The sequence below is a fragment of the Sarcophilus harrisii genome, chromosome 4 (genome assembly GCF_902635505.1).
Source record: "Sarcophilus harrisii chromosome 4, mSarHar1.11, whole genome shotgun sequence".
NCBI classification, from domain to species: Eukaryota; Metazoa; Chordata; class Mammalia; order Dasyuromorphia; family Dasyuridae; genus Sarcophilus; species Sarcophilus harrisii.
The window spans coordinates 259,974,728-259,994,778 of record NC_045429.1 but is presented as its reverse complement, the minus strand read 5'-3'; the positions used below and the strand labels follow the sequence as shown (position 1 = coordinate 259,994,778).

At 33.6% G+C, this 20,051-nt stretch overlaps 1 protein-coding gene across 1 annotated transcript in view; it reads left to right on the top strand.

The window, feature by feature from the left end:
* Nucleotides 1–20,051, top strand: part of TFAP2D (transcription factor AP-2 delta) — a 77,682-nt gene that overhangs the window by 50,798 nt on the left and 6,833 nt on the right. The window lies entirely within an intron of this gene.

The following is a 20,051-nucleotide window of genomic DNA, read 5'->3' as shown; positions in this document are numbered from 1 at the left end:
GAGCATAACTAATAATTTTAGCTGGAAAAGTGAAAATTACTTCATTTTGGATATTAGCATAGTTGATGATGACAATGCTTGTGAAAGTTAATAGAAAAATTTCCAAGGGCACTTAGCATTTTTCTATTCATGATCTTGGACCATTTAACAAACTCCATTTTGCTGTTGTTGTTTTGTTGAGAAATAATAAAGCAGAAGAGTATTCTGATTTTAGTTCAATCATATCTCACAAGATATTTAAGACCCTAACATTACAAGAATACCCAAATTTTCCTCCAATAATATGGTCACAGAAAACCATAATATATTCATGCATCATGCATCAAAGGCAATGGATGCATCAGACACCATTAACTTAGACACCAAAAAGAATTCCTGACCATTAGACTTTATAGACCTTGAGGTGGCTTATTGGAAAAATTAGTATTTCTTTGTATTAAGATTCACAAAAAATAAAATAAAATAGAATTCCCTTTTGATTTTTCTCCATTGATCAATTTGAATAACTTCCAGTCTTACAGACAATCGGTAATCTTGATTTCCAAGGTAAACAAATCAAATATAATGGTTCTTATCAATGGAAGAAAGAACTATTCCATTAAAACATTAATTTTATAATTTTTAAAATAAAATTGGTGGTAAAGACTGGTGACTTATTTTATCAGGAGAGCTTTCTATCTTCCTTAGTAGCCTATGAAGTAGGTGAGCAATATATCTCCTTTTATAAAATGAAAAAGATACTAAGACTTAATTTCCCCATACCAATTGTTATGCATAGATATAAATTAGAATCTTTCATGAAAGGCAGTGTGATTTAATGGAAAGAGTACTGACGACCTGATTTCAAACTCAGTTTTACTATTTGCTAGGTCTGTGGCCTCTTATAATTAATTTACCTTCTCTGAATTTCATTTTCCTCATTTGTAAAATGGAGCTAATAATTCTTTACTACCTACTAGAGTTGTGGAAGAAGTACTTGTATGCTTTAAAGTCCTATATAAACAAGTCAGAGCTATTATTATTATTATAAATCATAATAATTATTATTATTTTCTAATGTGTCACATAACTGGTAATGCTTTTTGTGATACTTATTACAATATGAATTTTAGCCCTCGGGATTGAAATTACTTTTTTAAAAATTCTGTCAAGAAATCAAGAGAAGATAGATATATTGAATGAAATATTGAATTGATAACTAATAAGGCAAACTAGGGATGAATATTCATAGGATTATAGATTGAGAGCTTGAAAGAAGCTTAGAGATCAGGTAGTCCAAATTCCTCATTTTACAAATAAGAAAACTTAGGCCCACAAAGATTAAGTATTTTGCCTAAATAACACACCTTTAATAAGTAATAAAGCCAGAATTTGAACCCAAGATTTCTGATTAAAAAGCTATTTCTTTCACCATTGATCAATTCTTTGTGATGATTTTGAGATAGCTGATGGAGCCACAGATAGCCAATAACTAATATCTATTATCACACTACATTTAGGTTAGTTAAAATTCAAGCTGTATATATATATATTTGCTTGTAAGTTCATGATAGACATTTTATACAAATTATAATTGACAAATTTCAGTTCAACAGTGTACTAGAAGAATTTTTAAATTAAGTTTTGGAGCCATGGATACAACCTGATTCTGTTGAATGCTGCAAAATTTGGAAGCCATGTGTTACATCACTGCTGCTAGGGGGAAGACTAGGTGCCTTCAATTACATGCATTATAATGCTATCATTAGACAACGAGCAAAATTCTTTCTATTTTGAACAGTAGTATTAAAAAAAACGTTCTGAGGCTTACATGTTGCTAATAATTTAGGCAAAAAGGGCAACCAGGTAACATAGTGAATAGAGTATTGGGCCTAGAGTCAGGAAGACTCAATTTCCTGAGTTCAAATAATACAGTCTCAGACATTTACTCTGTGATTCACTTAACTCTGTTGCCTTAATTTCCTCATCTATAAAATGAAGTGATGGAGGAAATGGCAAACCACTTCAGTATCTTTACCAAGAAGACCCCAAATAGTCACAGAGAGTCAGACATGACTGAACAACAACAAACAGTTAGGTTATACTATCAACTTAAAAAAAAAAAAAAAGAAGTAAATAGACTTGGAGGAAGAAGGAAATAGTCATTTTGTCCAACTCCTTCCTTTCTTTCAGATCCAAGAAAACTGCAGCCTAGATTGTTGAAGTAACTTGCTCAGTTATGGAGATATAAATAGCAAATGCAGTATTTGAATCTAGTTTCTCTGCCACCATATCTTGGGCTCTTTTCTACTGTGTCAGAAATAAATATCATTATTCTCATTTCACAAATGAGGAAACTTAGATTTTTTTTTCCAAAGCCATGCAACTAGATGACAAGGGGATAGAGTATTGCATCTAGAGTTAGGAAAGCCTGAGTTTAAATATGACCTTGACACTTATCAGCTGTATGATATTAAGTAAATTACTCAACCACTGTCTGCTTCAGTTTCCTCAACCAGAAAATAAGGACAATAACAGTACCTATGCAACAGGGATTTGTAAGGATCAAATGAGATAGTTATCTTTAAAGCATTTAGCACAAGTGCCTGGTATATATTAGGTGCTTAATAAATGCTTGCTTTCTTCTGTCATTCCTTCCATGAAGCTAGCAAATGTCACTATCAGTATAACAGTTCAGATATTGTAATTCCAAATCCAGGGCTTGGATCACTACACCCTGTGGTTTCACAGCTTAGGAAAGATTGGATCTGACAAGCCACCAATATTACTTCCAGTTGGGCATGCCAATTGCCATCACAGCGTGCTAATGGAAATAACATGTATCACAGTGAACCCCTGATGATCCATAGATAACACAAAAAGCTGCTTATCTCAATCAAAATGACAAGAAGCAGATATCCGTTATTTATAATTTGCTGAGCATGGTTAAAAAATTACATATTACTCTCCAAAATGCAGAAAATCACACTTATGCAAAAGGAAACTGACTGGATTGAAATATACAGAAAATATCACAAGTTCCAAAATTTCAGAAGTAATAGTACTTAGATGGAGAAAGTATTAGAACACCAAAAATGGAACAGACACATAGAGGAAACACACAGGCTTTATTTTCTGTATATAGCTTTTGAAAATTCTATAAAATAATCAAATTATTCCACCACCACCCCCTCCATTTTTCTCCAGTCTCCTGGGGAGGAGTTGACTGAGAAACTACGTGGTGAACCAGAATGTTGAATTGTAATCCTGGAAAATCTGGTTTTGAATGCTGCCTTAGACCTTACCTAGCTGGGTGACACTGATCAAATTATTTGATCTTCCTGAGCCTCAGTTTCCTCATCTGAAAAATGAAGATAACATTAGCACTCAGCCTCATTGTTCTGAAAATCAAATAAGATGATATAGGTAAAGTGTTTTGCAAAGTTTTGAGTTCTATATACATGTGAGTTATTATTGTTATGGCTCATGTTCACTTTTTGAGGCCTAGAACAAGTAAAGTTAGGGAGAAGGCAATGTGGTACACAGAAAAGTATATTGCCTCTTCTAGAGTCAGATGACCTGAGTTTAAATCTTTTCTCTGATGCTAACAGCAATCTTTTGAAAGTCACCAAACCTCCATGGGCCTCAGTTTCCTCATCTCTAAAATAAAGGGATTAAATTCAATAGTTTCTAGGATTCCTCCCAAATATATATTCAGAACTAGCTTAGTAAAATGAGCTAAAACATCTTAAGAAGAGAGTTGGGAATTCTAGACTTAGTTTTCTCTCCCCTGACAGAAAGAATATTAAAATGAACATTTATAGTGTCCCAAAAATCTTAGTTCAGTGTTAAGCCACTAGAATGTAAAATTATTTTTAGTAGACATTTACTAAACATTTAGCTAACCACTATTAAAATTATTTGAAGCACAGCAAAACTACTTTCAAAACTAGTTTTAAGTTACTAGAGATTAAAAATTACACTAAAACTTTTGGGACATCTTTTATAGTACTTTAAGGCAGCTATAAATGCAGCTGTATAGCAGCTAGATAGTACAGCGGATAGAACACTGGACATGGAATCAGAAAGACTCATCTTCATGGGTTCAAATCTAGCTTTAGATATTTATTATCTGGGCAAGTCACTTAACCCTGTTTGCCTCAGTTTTTTTTTTTCATCTAGAGAAGGAAATGGTAAATCACTCCTGTATCTTTGTCAAGAAAACCCCAAATTATGTCACAGAGAGTCAGACAGGACTAAAACAACTGAATAACAACAAAGTTTGTGAAGTTTTAAACCATTATTTGTCACAAACAATCCTAAAAGTTCTGGCCTAGAGGCAATATTATTCCTATTCCACAGGTAAGAAATGGAGGTTCAATACTGATTAATAAATTGCCCAAGATCACTCAGCTAAAGTCAGAAGTGAAGATTGTACTCATTTCTTCTGGGATCAAGGAACAGCAGTAAATCTTCTATATAAGCTTGATGTTAGAGTAGACCATGAAAAACTGATGAAGCCATGTCTTCCCTTCTGTACTGTGGGTGAAATAGCTATATCCTGCCACCTTTCTGCATTTACAATCCCAAATCTATACTTCTGGTGCTTAATAAGGGAGGAGTGAAATTGAATGAAAGGAAAGAGTTAATTGATGTGCTCAGTTCCTCTTTTTAAATAAAGGAAGTCTCTGGTTCTATGCTTTCACAATCCCAAACAACTTGGCTGGTTGCCAAAGTAGTTGTATCCACCATTCCTCTTAAAAGTGAGGGTAGTTCTGCCTACTTAAGAAATTTACTGGTGACTCTGAGTGAACTCTCTCACTTTCTTAAAGTGTGTTGTACCTTCCTTTTCATTTCTCACTTTCTAATTTTTATTTTAATCATTTGTATGTAAGTATTATTTCCCTTATTATATTGTAGATCTTTCAGGGTTAATAACTGTGTTTTTGTTTTATTTGAATCTGTAGGCAGCTTGACTAGTGAATGGATAGTTTGAGTCAAAGTCAGGAAGATCCTGTTAAAGGGCTTCCTCTAGTTTATTATGCTGGCTGTGAGATCCTGTTTATTTAACTTCTCAGAGCTCCAGGCAGGTGTCTCAAAGCTGATAATGTACTCTGGTAGAAGTTGTTACCCCACCTGGGAATTCTTTATATCATTGAAATCATAACTCCAATCCAATCCCTCTTTCTAATGCCCATTGATTATATTAAATACAGAATTGGATTTAAAGTAGGAAATCAGAGTCTTATCTCTGATGAATTAGCTGTGAAACTATGATTGCCACATCAATCAATAATTCAACAAGTCTATTAAACACTTATTATGTCTAGGCGCTGCCTAGCAAGTACCCAACAAATAAATAATAAACAAATGAATAAATAAATAATGCCTGATAACAATGGGTTTATGTTGAAATGGAGGAAATAATATGTATGAAATATGTAAGGCATAAATAGAGAATTAACAAATACAAAGTAGTTTGGGTGCAAGAGCACTAGGATTTGGAGAGATCAGAAAAAGCTTCTTACTCCCAGGAAATTCTCTAAGCCTCTGTTAAAAACCAGTTACTTATTAGCTTCAATGAAGATCTGAAATCATAGACCAAGATAAACCCAAACCCTCACCACCACCACCACCCCAACCCCCCCCCCCCAAAAAAAAAAAAAAACAACTCTAGTGCTTAGCTAAGTGCCTTGCACAATGTGGCTGTTTGATAAGTATTTATTGAACAAATGAATGAATGATATAAGTTCCTTGAAAACAATGACTTTGTCTTTGTGTACCTAGTATATATCATTTTACCTGTTATATAATAAGTACTTAAATTCTTGTTGGTTGATTGTTTCACAGGAAAAAAATTCATCATCACCTAATATAATCCTCCTCCCCACCCACCCTCCAAAATGGGCTACAGTTTAGCATTTTATTAAGTGCTTTCTAGATTCGACCTTAAGTCTTAACTATATTGAATAATAAAATTGTGTCAGTATTGCATTGGACAGGACATCATCATATTCCAGCCCACCTGACAAATAGTATTTTGAAAAGGGATTCAGAGGCTTCACCAAGGAGATCCATGATACAAACTCTAAGATGATAAATTAGAGATTAGTTGATGAGTTGTATTGGTAGGGTGAGTTGCCACAGCAAGTGGGACTCACAAAATAAAATAGATATAGATTATGAAAAAGCTAAATTATTAAATGTTAGGAAAAATCTACCTTACAGGCTTCGTGAGAATTTTTTTCTTTAAAAAAAAATGCCTAAAAGTGATGGTTCTATCCAAATTCAAAATAAGACCATTTCCCAAAAAGTAAAAAATATGACTGTCGTTAGATTTATAACCAACGGCCGTCTGAGAGAGGAATATTTTGTCATTAGGAATAAGGAAACTACCTTCCACCAATTTTAAATGACATCTTAACACTGTAAAAGGATATGTTGAGAAAGAATGCATGGCAGTAATTCAAGAATATAGAGTGACTACTACATACATGAGATACAGCATGGCCTAGGGAAAATACAATAGAAATATGATATCCCCTCAGTGCAACACCCATTTATTGGTTTTGATTTGTGAGGTCAGTCCTCAAAAGGCTCTTTCATCTCAATAGATCTAAACCTGGTGGCAGTTTTGTCCAATTCCAGGCGCAAACCTAGTCCTATAAAATGTTGACATACTTCACACCCTATTATAGCTAGACATGAAAATTTTATTTTATGAAATGTAAAAACTGGGCACAGATATGGCTAATAATTTTTTCACATAATTTTCATGTTTCCTCCACCTTGTATTTTAGTAAAGCTACTTAGAGAGGCAGTTTAGTAGAAAGGACAAATATTGGCTCAGAAGTCTGGAAAGCCAGGCCCAAACAATCTACAAGAATTTATTAAGTGTTTACTATATTAGTGCCTATTATATACCAGAATCTGTGCTAGATTTGGGGGATACAACAAAAATTAAATTATCTCAGCCCTCAGGAGCCCTATATTTGATCAGGGAAAATATTGTGAAATTAGGGAAAATAGCACTGGTTCTGTAGTCAAAAATCTAGGTTTATATCCAAGTTCTAACCTTTTATCTCTCTGAACCTTAGTTTTTCCCTCTATAAATTGAATAGTAGACAATCTCTAGAAGTGCATTCTGTAGGTGTCAACAAAATAGCAATTTTCCTATACTATTCCTTCTGCTAAAGAAAGTTATTAACTATGTCATCATGATCTTTTTTATCATTATCACAATTATCACCACCTAACAATTATATAGTAATTTCAGGTTTACAAATTATATAAATTATCTGATAAATTGCTCACAACTTCCCTCAAAATGAAGGAAGACTTCATAAATATATAAAATAGATATTAAAATTAAAACTATGAAGCAAAAAAAAGACAGTCCTTAAATTCAAATCAATAAACATGTATTAGACAGAGATAGAAACCCAGACCTATGATTTCATTGATAGAGAACTCCCACATGAAGAAACTGTTTTTATCAATGTAGGTTGACATCTTTTCTGAATTTTTAATCTCAGAGTTTTGCCTTTATTAAGCAATTTATTTGTATTTTTATATTTATGAGAATGCAAAGATGAAAAATGACATAGCTTTCAAGTTTAAAATCTACTGGAATAATAAGATGTATTAAAAATAAGAATACTACAAGGCAGAATATAAAAATGGGAGAATAAAGCTGTCTAGACAAAAGTTGATGCAAAAATACGAGAATAACATGATTATCTTCAGCTGCAAGAAACATGAAAGGTTTCAAGGAAGTGCTAGACCTTTAAGGAACAGAATATTTCAAGAAGTGAAAATGTGGGGCAGCTAGGTGGCCCAATGGATAGAGCACCAGCCCTGAAGTCTGGAGGACATGAGTTCAAATCTAGCCTCAGACACTTAATACTTCCTAGCTGTGTGACCCTGAGCAAGTCACTTAACCTCAATTGCCTCAGGGAAAAAAAAAGTAATTCATAAAAAAGTATTGAAAATGTTGGTTGAATGTGTCCTAGTCAAATGCACAGAAACAGGAGAGGGCAGAATGAGATCCAAAATGAGACTAGATAGTGGTAGTAATCTATTTTCACTGGAACAGAGAAAACATGAAGAGAAATAGAATACAAATTGGGAGATAAATGGAGACAGATTTTGGAAATCCTTGAAGGCCAGGCTAAGGAATTTGCTTCTGATACCATAGGCAATGGAGAGTTGATGAAAGTTTTTAGTGACACCTAGGGATTATGAAGATAGCTTTGTAAATTCTGTTATAGATGGATTAGATAGGTGAAAGTCTAGAATCAGAGAGGTCAGGGAGGAAGCTATTCCTACAATCCATGCAAAAATGATGATAAAGGCCTGAACTAGTGTGTATTTAGTGGTGTAAGTAGAGAGCAGGAGATAATTATAAGCTATTCAGTTATCTCTACCACACCACAGGGGTGAGAAGCACAGAGCCCTGGCCATCTGGAAAATCCATGTAAAATTTTTGGAACCTCCTTTCACACCAGAAAAAAAGTTTTCTTTTTTTTTTTCTTTTTCTTTTATGGGGTGTTTAGAATACTTTATTATAAAATTGGAATTAAGTATTTGGGCATAGGTTCTATGTTGTGTGCTGGCCTTCAGGGGTCATCTGTGGTTTCTGCAGAACTCCCTCAAAATTCTTATTTTTTTTTTTTAATGTCAACTCATGATATAATGAAAACATAATGGAGAAAGTCTCAGTGTGGAAGGAATAATTATATATTAGATATGGAATAAATAAGAATTGACAGCTGATTTGATGGGACTGGTCAGAGAAAGAGAAAAGGTCAGAGATGACTTCAAAGATTTGAAACTAGGTGATTAACACTATAGTGATGCCATCAAAAAATAGGGAACTTGAGAGGAGAAGCCTTAGTAGAAAATGACAAGCTCACATTTTCATAACATATTACAACAAATAGAATGATTGCATATAAAACTGCAAATTTACCATATATAATTTGCTATTCCCTTCAAATATACGAGTTACTTAATTTTGTTTTCATTTTACTCTTCTTCCCTCCCTTCCCACCCTAGAGATGCTACTATTAGACATAAATGGGTATATTTATGTACAATTGTTCCATACATGCTTCTTTTTATCAGTTCTTTCTCTGGATACGATAGCATCTTTATTCATATGCTCTTTACTTTTTAATTTGTTTATTTATAATAGTCAAAATGACTATATTGTGAGTCAAGTGCATAGAGATAATAATTGAAGCTGAGAGAGTATATGAGATCACCAAAAGTATATATATATAGTTAAGGAGTAGACTAAGGACAAAGCTTCAGTGAGTAACTTCAGTTAGTAGGCAAGGAAGATTTCACTTAGTGAAAAGAGTCAAACAGAAGCAGTTATTCAGAAAAACTTGGAGAAAATCATACTATTAATGGAACCCAAGGGGAAAGGAATTATCATGGAGGTAAGGGTCGTCAACAGTTGATCACTTTCTTCAGAAAGCCAAACAGGGTAAGAATTGAGAAAAGGCTATTTGATATGGCAGGTAAAAGATCACTGAAGTGTCAGAAAGAGAAATGATCCTAAAAGGATCAGATTGGGTCAGATAATAGGTTCTGTATATAGGACCTAATTTGGGGGACTATTTATTTTTAAGGCTCCATTACTTTGTTGTAAAATCAGGACTCACAAGTCTGGGATAATAGGCCAATAAATGAAAAAGGATCTTTGATTAAATTAACCTTTATCTTCTTTGGTTTAATTAAATAGTTGTATTACTCATCTAATTAAATAAGAAATAACTGGGGCTCTTTAGTGGAGAAGAGACTGCAGGGAGAGAGCACCATAGAGGAAAAATTACTTGTAAAGAGGCAGAATGGACTAGAAAATCTGGCTTAAATTGGCATTGATGAAAACAGATTTTTTAAACTGTCATTTTTACTTTGATGACTAAAGCTTCATACCTAGATGATATCAAAATGTGTAGAATGAATAGAGTCAGCATATTTTATTCAAATTCCACCCCTGGTATTTACTGTATCCTAGTCAAGTCACTTAATGTCCCATACAATGAGACATTAGGCTAAATGGATGAAACAAGCAACTGAGCTGATATTTGAACCTATGTCCTCAAACTTCCAATCCAGTATTTGTTTTTTGTTTTGTTTTGTTTTTTAATTTTTTTGTTAGTTATTCCATGCTTCCCCCTTGCATTGGCAATGAAAATTTCTAATCAATTTACATATGTCGATGTGACTGCTACCTCGGTATCTCATTGAGTTTATAAAGGAATAGAAAGGAGGGAAATAGAAAGGGGTTAGAGGAGAACAAATAATACAGGTATAATACTTGGTCTGGGAGTGAGCGTTCCCACTGGCCCTTTTTCTTGGGAGAAGGGGTGTTGGGTCGTGAAGGAACAGTTTCTAAATTTGTAAAATGAAGGGGTTGGATTTCACTAGATGACCTCTCAGGTTCCCTCTAGCTCCAAATCTTTGTCTCTTTGAATTTAACTAGTCACTGCTTTTTCTAATAGACAAGTATTGCATTTTGAAATCTGTTGTTCAGCCAGTTTTGCACTTGAATCTGACTCTTCCTGACTCCATTGGATTTTTCTTGGCAGTTACTAAAGTGGTTTGCCATTTCCTTCTCCAGATCATTTTACAGATGAGGAAACTTGGAGTTAAGTGACTGGTCCAGTATCACACAGCTAATAAATGTCTGAGGTCAGATTTGAACTCATGAAGAGAAATCTCCCTGACTCCATGTCTGGCACACTATCAACCCATCTAACTATCTTCATAGAAATCTGTAAACATTACTTAACCTATTTTCTCTTTAATCTGTTTTTCTCCCTTCACCTATCCAATCTACCAGCACAGACTGTGATAAGGCTGGGGAAGTAGCAAGGAAGGAAGGTAGATTCTTAACACTTTTCCACAGGATAGAGAACATGTCTTGCTGATTTATTCCTAAGTACTGTACATCTTCTCAGTGATGAGGGACCTAAACAAATCCCCATGATATTGGTTCTAAAACAGTTTGAACTGATAGGAGCTGCTGTCTGCATTCCCAGAGCACCTATCATAGCTTCCTTTTTTTGCACTAGTGCATTGTTTGCTTTTTCTTTCCCTTGAATTTTGTAGTAACCATTTTGCTGACAGTCATTTAAAGCTGTATGACTTGAGCCTCCAGTTATAACTGGACATATAACCAACTAATCCATTAGCGAAATAGAGGATGACTCTAATGGCACTGCATGATTACACAGTACTTATAAGTGAAAGATGGCTTGTGACAAAAATTCATTAGATTAATGCAAAAATAGCTATAATACTATAACAGGATTTTATTGGTGCATGTTCATCTAATTGAAAGATAGATAGAGATTATTTTAAAGCATTTACCAACAGCAACTAGATACTTTGCAAGATAAATTGCCACAAATGTTAAAAAAAAAGTGAACCACATGCTCTTATTGTTTCTTCATTTTATAAGTTCTTTTCTCAGTCCATTAACACCATGACCTCCAAAAGATGGTCTAAAAAATCCAACCAGATTCAACAAATATAGCCAAATATAGCATGACATAAGAACTTTCATTTCCTTTCTAATGGATATGGCAAAGGAACAATGTACCTCTGCCAGATCAATATGAAAGAAATGCAGATGTGCTGAGCAACCACAGGAGTTTGCTGGCTGACATGCTGCAGAAAGTTAATTCAATAGTTTTCATAATTTAATTTAAAGAGCTAATAGAGAATACTTAGGTGGGTTATAAAACTTATCCCAACAAGACAAATCAGCAATGTGCTTGAAATAGCTTTATAGCAGCATGCCGTGATCCTTTAACAAAGCTCATTAAAGGCAAAAAAAAAAAAAAAAAAGAAAAAAAAAGTATAAACTAGGGAAAAGGAATGATAATTTTGGCATCTTCTGCCAAAGGGAAGATCCTTTCATTATATCAGATAAATTATGTACTGACTAGGAGGTTTAGGCTTATATTTAAACACATCAGTTCTGGGTCACAGATTCTTTAAGTTTTTGGTTGATTAAAAAAGTAAGTATTCCCAAAAACCCTAAATTAAAAACTACAGTGTCTAAAATTATAAATTGTTTTTAAATGAAAGTTGGACAATGTGATGGAATAAATTTAAGGTATGCTACAAAAACATAGATGTTTTACTCGTTACCTAGTATCTGAATTTAAAGAACAGAATTATAGAACTCTTATTTGCAAGAAAGTATGGGGGGGAAAAGGGAAAAGAATCTACATTCATGGATATACTTAGAGATCAGATATACCAGCATTCCCTGGAGGCAAGGATTAGCATTTGTCCTTTCTCTTGTTGATGGGAATTTTTGCCATGTCAAGAATTTTTAACCGTAGATCCCTCAAACCATAAAGTGTCTATGGTCAGATTTCAGAGGGTCCATAAACTTGGGTAGAAAAAAAATAAATCTTGATTTTCAATAACATCTAATTGAAATTTGTTATTTCTTTCAATTGCTAATGTAGACAACAATCTGAGAATGAAACCTTAGACTTCATGAAATCCAAAAAAAAAAAAAAGGGTAAGACCTCTTGTTCCACATAGATTATTTTAACTCACTATTCCAAAATTGTGCCATTGCTTTAAGATAAAAGTAGTGCCTCATCAACTTTCACAAGATTATAGATTTAGATCTGGAAGGGATCTCAAAGGTCAATTAGTCCAATCTCTTTATTTTATGGATAAGAATCCCATTACTTCAAAGCTCAACACATTCATCTTCTTTTCAATAGAATAGTAATGTTCTCTCCAAGATTGATTGGTTCATCAGGGCACAGCCTCTTTACATTCTATGGCACACTGGTATGTCATTATTAATTTCCTTCTCCTGAAGATATAATCTTCTTCTTTCCATTCTTTCTAATTCCACTGAGAATGTGAGGTATAGCAGTTGCATCCGTGTAAACAATATGGTTAAAAGTATTTTTAAGAATAGGCTTGTTTTTCTTGAATGCCAAGTAGAAGTCAAAAGTACCCTTATCTAATACATGAATAATTCAAATTAGGTATAAACTCAATGTAGCATACACATGTATAATACCTTGACAATTTTCAAAGTACTGTATCCATAAAGTACTAAGTATTAAAACAGTTCTGACTCCAACACCAATTCAAGGAGGCAACATGATGTAATTAGCTGAAGGCATGTTGAATTTTGAATAGAAAGGACTTAGGTTCAAATCTCAGCTGTGCCTCCTGTATAAACTTGCTACCTATATAAACAAAATTCTCCGCCCCCCCTCTGGATCTCAGTTTGCTTTTTTGTAAAATAAGGAGATGGAAGTAAATGATTTATGCCTCTATCAAATTTATAAGTACTATTCTCTTCATTTGGTCACTCCATCTAAACAGGTGACAAGGTTCGACACTCAGTTCATTAGTTCTTTTATAAATAGCTTTTTATTTTCCCAAATACATGCAAAGAAAATTTTCAACATTCACCTTTGCAAAATCTTGTGTTCCAAATTTTTCTCCCTCCCTCCCCTTCCCCCTTCCCCTAGAGAGCAAGCAATTTGATATGTTAGGCATGTGCAATTCTTCTAAACATATTTCCATATTCATCATGTTGCATAAGAACAATCAATTGATTAGTTCTGAAAGATGAGAATCACCCACCAAAGAAACCAAAGTTAGTTGTTTCACTGGTCTCACTAATGTACATCCACATATAGACCTACTTAAAAAGAGACAGCTGTATCCAGCCTCTCAAAAAATAGAAACTCCACAAGTTTTCATACAAGGGATTACTTTTTTTAAAAGCTGTTTTTCAAATATCTTTAAAATAGACTTGTTTTCCTTTAATCAAAATAAATGTCAAAAGTACTGTTATCTAATGAATAGTACACTCATCACTGAAATTGGTTATTATTACTCAATGTAGCATTTGTACAGTTTCAAAGTACTTTATACATGAAGAAAATTTACAAAGTGAATGTATATACTGATTACAAAGCCTTTTCACTATAGGAAACAGTCACAGATTCTCTTAATAACTTAAATCTGGGTATCTATTTACTTCCACATAACAGTAGCTGATGAAAGCCTTTCTGAAACAATATATGTTATATATGCTTTGTACCATTATGATACTTTCCCTTAAAAAAATCAAAAGTGTTATGACTATTTCTTTAATTAATATAAGTGGTCTGAAAGAGGTTAAAAATTCATTTCACACACAAAAAAAGAAATGCTGTAAGGGTTTAAAAAAAAAGCAAGAATACAGGGTTGCTTAATAATTTAGACAGAAGCTTCTGATTTAGTCACCTCCCTCTGACATTCTTTTCACCAGCAACGTAGGAAAAAGTACACTATCACTCTTCTAAAATAACACAGAAATTAGAAGAAATATTCTTGATTCTACAATAGGTTGTAGCTATCTCTGAATAGGCCAATGAAGCACAGGGAATACAAATTAAATGGATAAGTACCATAATAGTTATAGAAGTAATGACTAAAGAAAAAAAAAACCTGTTAAAATCTAAATCAAATTTTCTGTAAAATTATCAGATGTCATAAATTATAGTTCATCTGGAATTTCTCAGCAGATGATTTTATTGCTTTCCATAATTTGTCAGAGCTTTCCTGCTCTTTGGTGTGACATTAATCATAAGAAAATGAAATTAATGAGCTAGAATTCAGAAGTACACAGAGAGAACAGAAAGGCAATGCTTTTTCATATTACAAGCAAGATTTGACTAACCTTAAACACATCTCACCCCCCAAAAAACCTATGTTTATGGTACAGTACTGTATTCTCTTTTTCTTCTCCCCTCTCTGCTTCTCTTCTTCAACTAGGTGCTCTGCAATTCCCCCTCCTTCCAAAAACAACCCTATAAAAACTCTCTACAAGTGAAAGAAGATCAGGCTAGGGCAAAGATTTTCTTCCCAGTGGCTGGGAGCTCTAAGAGAGGAGATCTTTACCCCACTGTGCCCATCTGGCTACTCAGTGGGTCTGCCTTCCCTTGGATTGAACTTGGGTGTTTGTCCACATGCCTCCAGGAGTTCTTCCTCCTATAATTTTTCTCTTTTCTTGGTACTTATATTTCCTTGTACTTCCTGCCAGCTTCCTTCCTCTCTTTTTTCCTCCCTTCCTTCTTGCTTCTCTTTTCCCACCCAAGGGCAATTTTACATTTGGTAAAAATTTGCTTCAAGTGTGTGAAACAGTTCACTTACATGAAGAAACAACCATCTGGGAAGAAAGACAGATAGACAAATATAGAGATAGAGAGAAAGAAATAGAGAAAGATATAGGAACAGACAGAGACACAGAGAGAAACAGAGAGAGGCAGAGACAGACAGAGACAGAGATAGAGAGAGACAGAGAGAGACAGAGAGAGAGAGAGAGAGAGAGAGAGAGAGAGAGAGAGAGAATGAATATGAATTATATATTATATATCTTGGGCAAATATCACGTATGGGCAATGAGCTGAGTCTAGACATGATTAGGAAGAGAGAGAGCTTGATTGTGTGATTGCAAAGCTTTTTAATGAAGCTAAGCTTTTCTCTGAAACATAGATTCTTATTTTTAAAATCAGCATTTTCCCAGCAATGAAACATTGCCAAGTCATAGAATATCACAGTCTCTAAAAATTAAAGTTGAAGTTATCCTGAAAGGCAACAGAGAGGTACAGGTTTGACATGGATAGGCTACAACGTATTGACATGAAGAATTGTGCGGGAGAATGTCATAGGAAGTTACAAAAAGTGGACATGTTTTTAAGAAAATAATCTATATATACATCCGGGGTATGAATTAATGGAGATTTGAAAAGGGAAGATACATATTTGTAGAAATCATAAAGCATTGTTTCATTACCAGGAAAATGTTGATGTTAAAAAATGGAGGCAGAGAAGGATATGGAAGGGAATTAAGAGCATCTTGTGTAACCCCCCTCATTTTTATAGATGAGAAAACTGAGCTACACAAATATGAATGTTTAAATAATTTGTTCAAAGTCCTTGAGGTAGTCAATATCAGACAGAAATGTGATTATCTGTGCTAATGTTCACCTCAATACTTGATACTATCTGAGAGCTGGCTTTACTGTGGAAGTTAGGAGATGCCCATATAAGTTATCCTCTTTCCTAAGAGGATGTTTAATAATAATTTCTATAATTCTCTTCCCTTATTTCAGTACATTTAGTATTATTTAATTTTATACAGAAATGCTACAAAAGATCTTATGTGTCTAATATGCTCATTTGTAGTTTCTTCCCTTGTAAAAATGATGAGAGCTGATGATTTTTAGGAACCTTTCTAGCCTAATATCTGTGATACTGATTTCAGGCATGGTGCTCTATCCATTACATCGGACTGACTCTCTCCACAGTTACATTTCATCATTCCATAATATAACCAAATAATTCATTTCCCCCTGGACAACTTTCCAATGATGATGATTTCCAAATGCTTTAGAAATGTGATGATTTCCCAAATTATCAAGGCAAAAACTAATAAACAGAAACAAAAAACATCATTAAACCTGGATCTGGACTTGAAGATTAATTTATGCCAGAGCTAGCACTCTCCTCCACAATCTTGTAGAAATTAGAATCACTTTTAGTTCCCCAATAAGACATCAGAGTATACAACATAAGTAACTAAGAAGAAAAAACTGGCTGAATTCATATAACATATTTCAAATATAACTGCTGTGTACCATCAAGGATAAAGAGTTGACCTCAGAACTAGAATGACCTGATTTCAATTTCTGCCCTGGACCATATTTCCTATGTGACATTGAGCAAATTCCATAATTTCTCAATGTATCAGGGAACTTTCCAAAATTAATAGAGGGAATGTTATCATGAGAATTTCCTGTATCAGTAAAATCACTGGCCCAGTCCCTGTCCCTTCAGATTCAAAGATATTACTACATGTGTGAATCTGTACAGGATATTCCATGGTCAACTGTTTTTTGGTCTAGACTTAATTTTTTTTAATGTAGGGAACTCCTGGCAAGGAAGCCCTCCTATTAGTAAAGATCAGCACCTCTTCAACTTAAATTCTTAGAAATGCAATTCTTTAATTAAATTCTTAAGATATTAGAAAGTGAAGAGATTTGCCCATGGTGACATGTCCAGTGTGTGTTGAGTTAGATTATGAATAAAAATCTTTATCACTTCAAGACCAGACTTACTTCTTTGTACATAACTATGTATTACAACTTAGTTATTTAATAAGTCCAAGATAAAGTATTTTATACAGATATGTTTGAAAATCCATATAATCTTTTTGTCCATGTTCCATATACATGATGTCTAAAAAAAATCTCTGCAAGTCCATTTATATTTCATAGGATTTTTTGTATAGGGCCTTTAGAGTCGATATGGTTCAACTCATATCTTGCTTCTGTCTTCTCTGGCAATCAGTCAAAAAGCATTTATTTAGCATCCACTATGTGCCAGGTAATGTGTTAAAGGCTAAGAATACAAAGACATGCAAAAGATAGTCCCTTTGCCAAAGCTAATGACTATCAGACTGAAAAGGGTAGAATAAATATGATTTAAGAGGGAATTAAAAATTGAAAGTGAGTGAGGAAAAAAGGAAGAGAAGATTTAGGAACTAAGAAGTCCTCCCCTGACTTTGATGGATTACATTCTAGTGTATTAAAAAACATACAGATATTATTTATTACTGTTGATATTCTTTAAGAAAGGAACAAGAAAAGTGCTAGAAGACTGAAGATAGGTAAATGTATTGATTAATATGAGATTTATAAGTTTTATATACATTCCTTATTATTAAAACCTTTGAGGACTGAAAGGAAAAAAATGGACACATGGGTTAATTAAAAACATCATGACAAGCCACTTTAAATTTCTTTAAAAAAAAATAATACTAGATTAGCAGAACAGAGAAATGTTGCAAACGTCATATGTCTTGAGTTTTACCAAGGTTTATAGTATTTTTGTGTTTGTGTATACATATATATGTGTGTGTTTATACACACACACACACACACACACACATGTATTTGCACACATATTTGTGCACATATGTTTACATATAAATATACAAGTATGTGCACATATGTGTGTATATGTATGTTCATGTAGTGTGTCTGTGCAGTTTGGTGGCTTATTAGGCCTGGGGAAAGGAAAATCTGACCTAAAATCTGATCTTAGACATTTATTAGCTGTGTGATCCTGGGCATATCACAACCCTGTTCCTCTTCTGTAAAAATAAGCTGGAGAAGGAAATGGCAAAAGATTCTAATATCTTTGCCAAGAAAATCTCAGTAAGGTCACAAAAAGTTGGATATGACTGAAACAACTCAACACCAATACAGATATATACAAATACATATACATAGATTCAGACACATTTGTATACACATACATTTATATTAATATCTGTGTGTATATGCTATATAAATACACACTCAAGAGAGAGATTTACTACTGTTAGAATGACCCAAAATATTGATGGATTAATATCAACCTGCAAAGAAGTCTTTATTAAAATAGGGATTTTAATATTTTAACATTGAAAGGGATCTCAGAGGCTATCTCAATCTATCCCTTGATTGTTCACATAAGGAAACTAGGACCTTCCAAAGAATCTAACAGTAACTTGCCCAGTGTCACATGCAGACAGCTAGACAGAGCTTGGATTCAAACCGATCTTTGGCACTGAATCTATCGTTTGTTTGTTTGTTTTCTTCTATATACTATGTTATTTTCCCTGGTTAGGATTCTGTTTTGGGGGCTAAGTTTTCACCTTTTAAAAAAATCAGGAACTTAAACAGGTTTAACTAATCTGTAGAAGAGAGAAAATTGGGAAGGAGACATTGGATGACAGAATGATGATCCTAAATTATTTGGACTGAAATTATGGAATAGAACTAACAAAATGAAATCTAAAGCAGGTGACTATAAAGTTATTTGCTTGGGTTTTAAAAAAAAAACTCTCAACAGAAGAAATATAAGAGTGGGAAGTCATAACTAGGCATCAATTCATGTGAAAGAGCCACATGGCTCTTTCTTTAAATGGCTATAATATCAATATAGGCATAACAGTGTACTAAATCAATCAAAAGAAACTAAGGCAAACTTCTGATTTCAGTTTTGTTTTCTTCTGAACTTTTTAAAATTAGAAATTATTTTTTATTTCTCTCACCATTATTCCCAATAAGATGGAAAAAAAGAAAAACAAAACTCTGGAAAAATGTACATAATATTCAAATAAAGGAAACCTCTTTATTATGCCTGTCTAACAATGTATATCTGATTTTGCATCTTGAATCCATTACCTCTCTTCCAGGAGGTTAATAACTTTTTTAGTGGGCTGTTATTGTATTGGTCAGAGGTCTTTAAAAGTGTTTGTATGGTATAAGTTGTTCTCTTGACTCTGTTCACTTTATGATGTATCCTTATGATGTATTCTTTATTAATAGAAAAATGTCCCCCCAAATGGAAAAATAATCCCATTTTTCTTCTTAGACTTTTCAGAATTCTCTTAGAATACTATCAATTCTGGGTGCCACATTTTAGCAAGGACATTAACAAACTGAAATGTGTTAAGAGAATGGAGACCAAAAATAGGGAGATTCAAAGCCATATTGTATGAATAGAAACTAAAAATAACTGGTTATCTTTAGCTTGGAAAAGAGAAGATTTAGTGGGAATATATAAGAATCACTTATAATCATAACACACACCATATTTCTAAAGTATTACAGGCCCATTAAAAACTCTCCTTCCAAATAGCCCTGTTAGATACATAGAACAATTGTTATCCTCACTATATAGGAAAGGAAACTGAGGGGCAGAGAGATCTACTGATTTGCCCAGATGGATAGGAAATATCAGAGCAAAGACACAAGATTACCATCTTCAAATATCTGGAAAGCTATCAAGAGTAATGAGATTTCTCTCCCATGACTCCAGAGAAAAAAGCTTGAACTACATGGAAGTTAGAGAAGTAGGTTTCAGTTTAATATAAGAACCTCTTAATAATTTCAGTTGTGTAATAATGGAATGAATTGCTTTTGTCAGTGAAATTTCCAGTCATTGGAAGTGTCTAAGTAGAGGCTGGC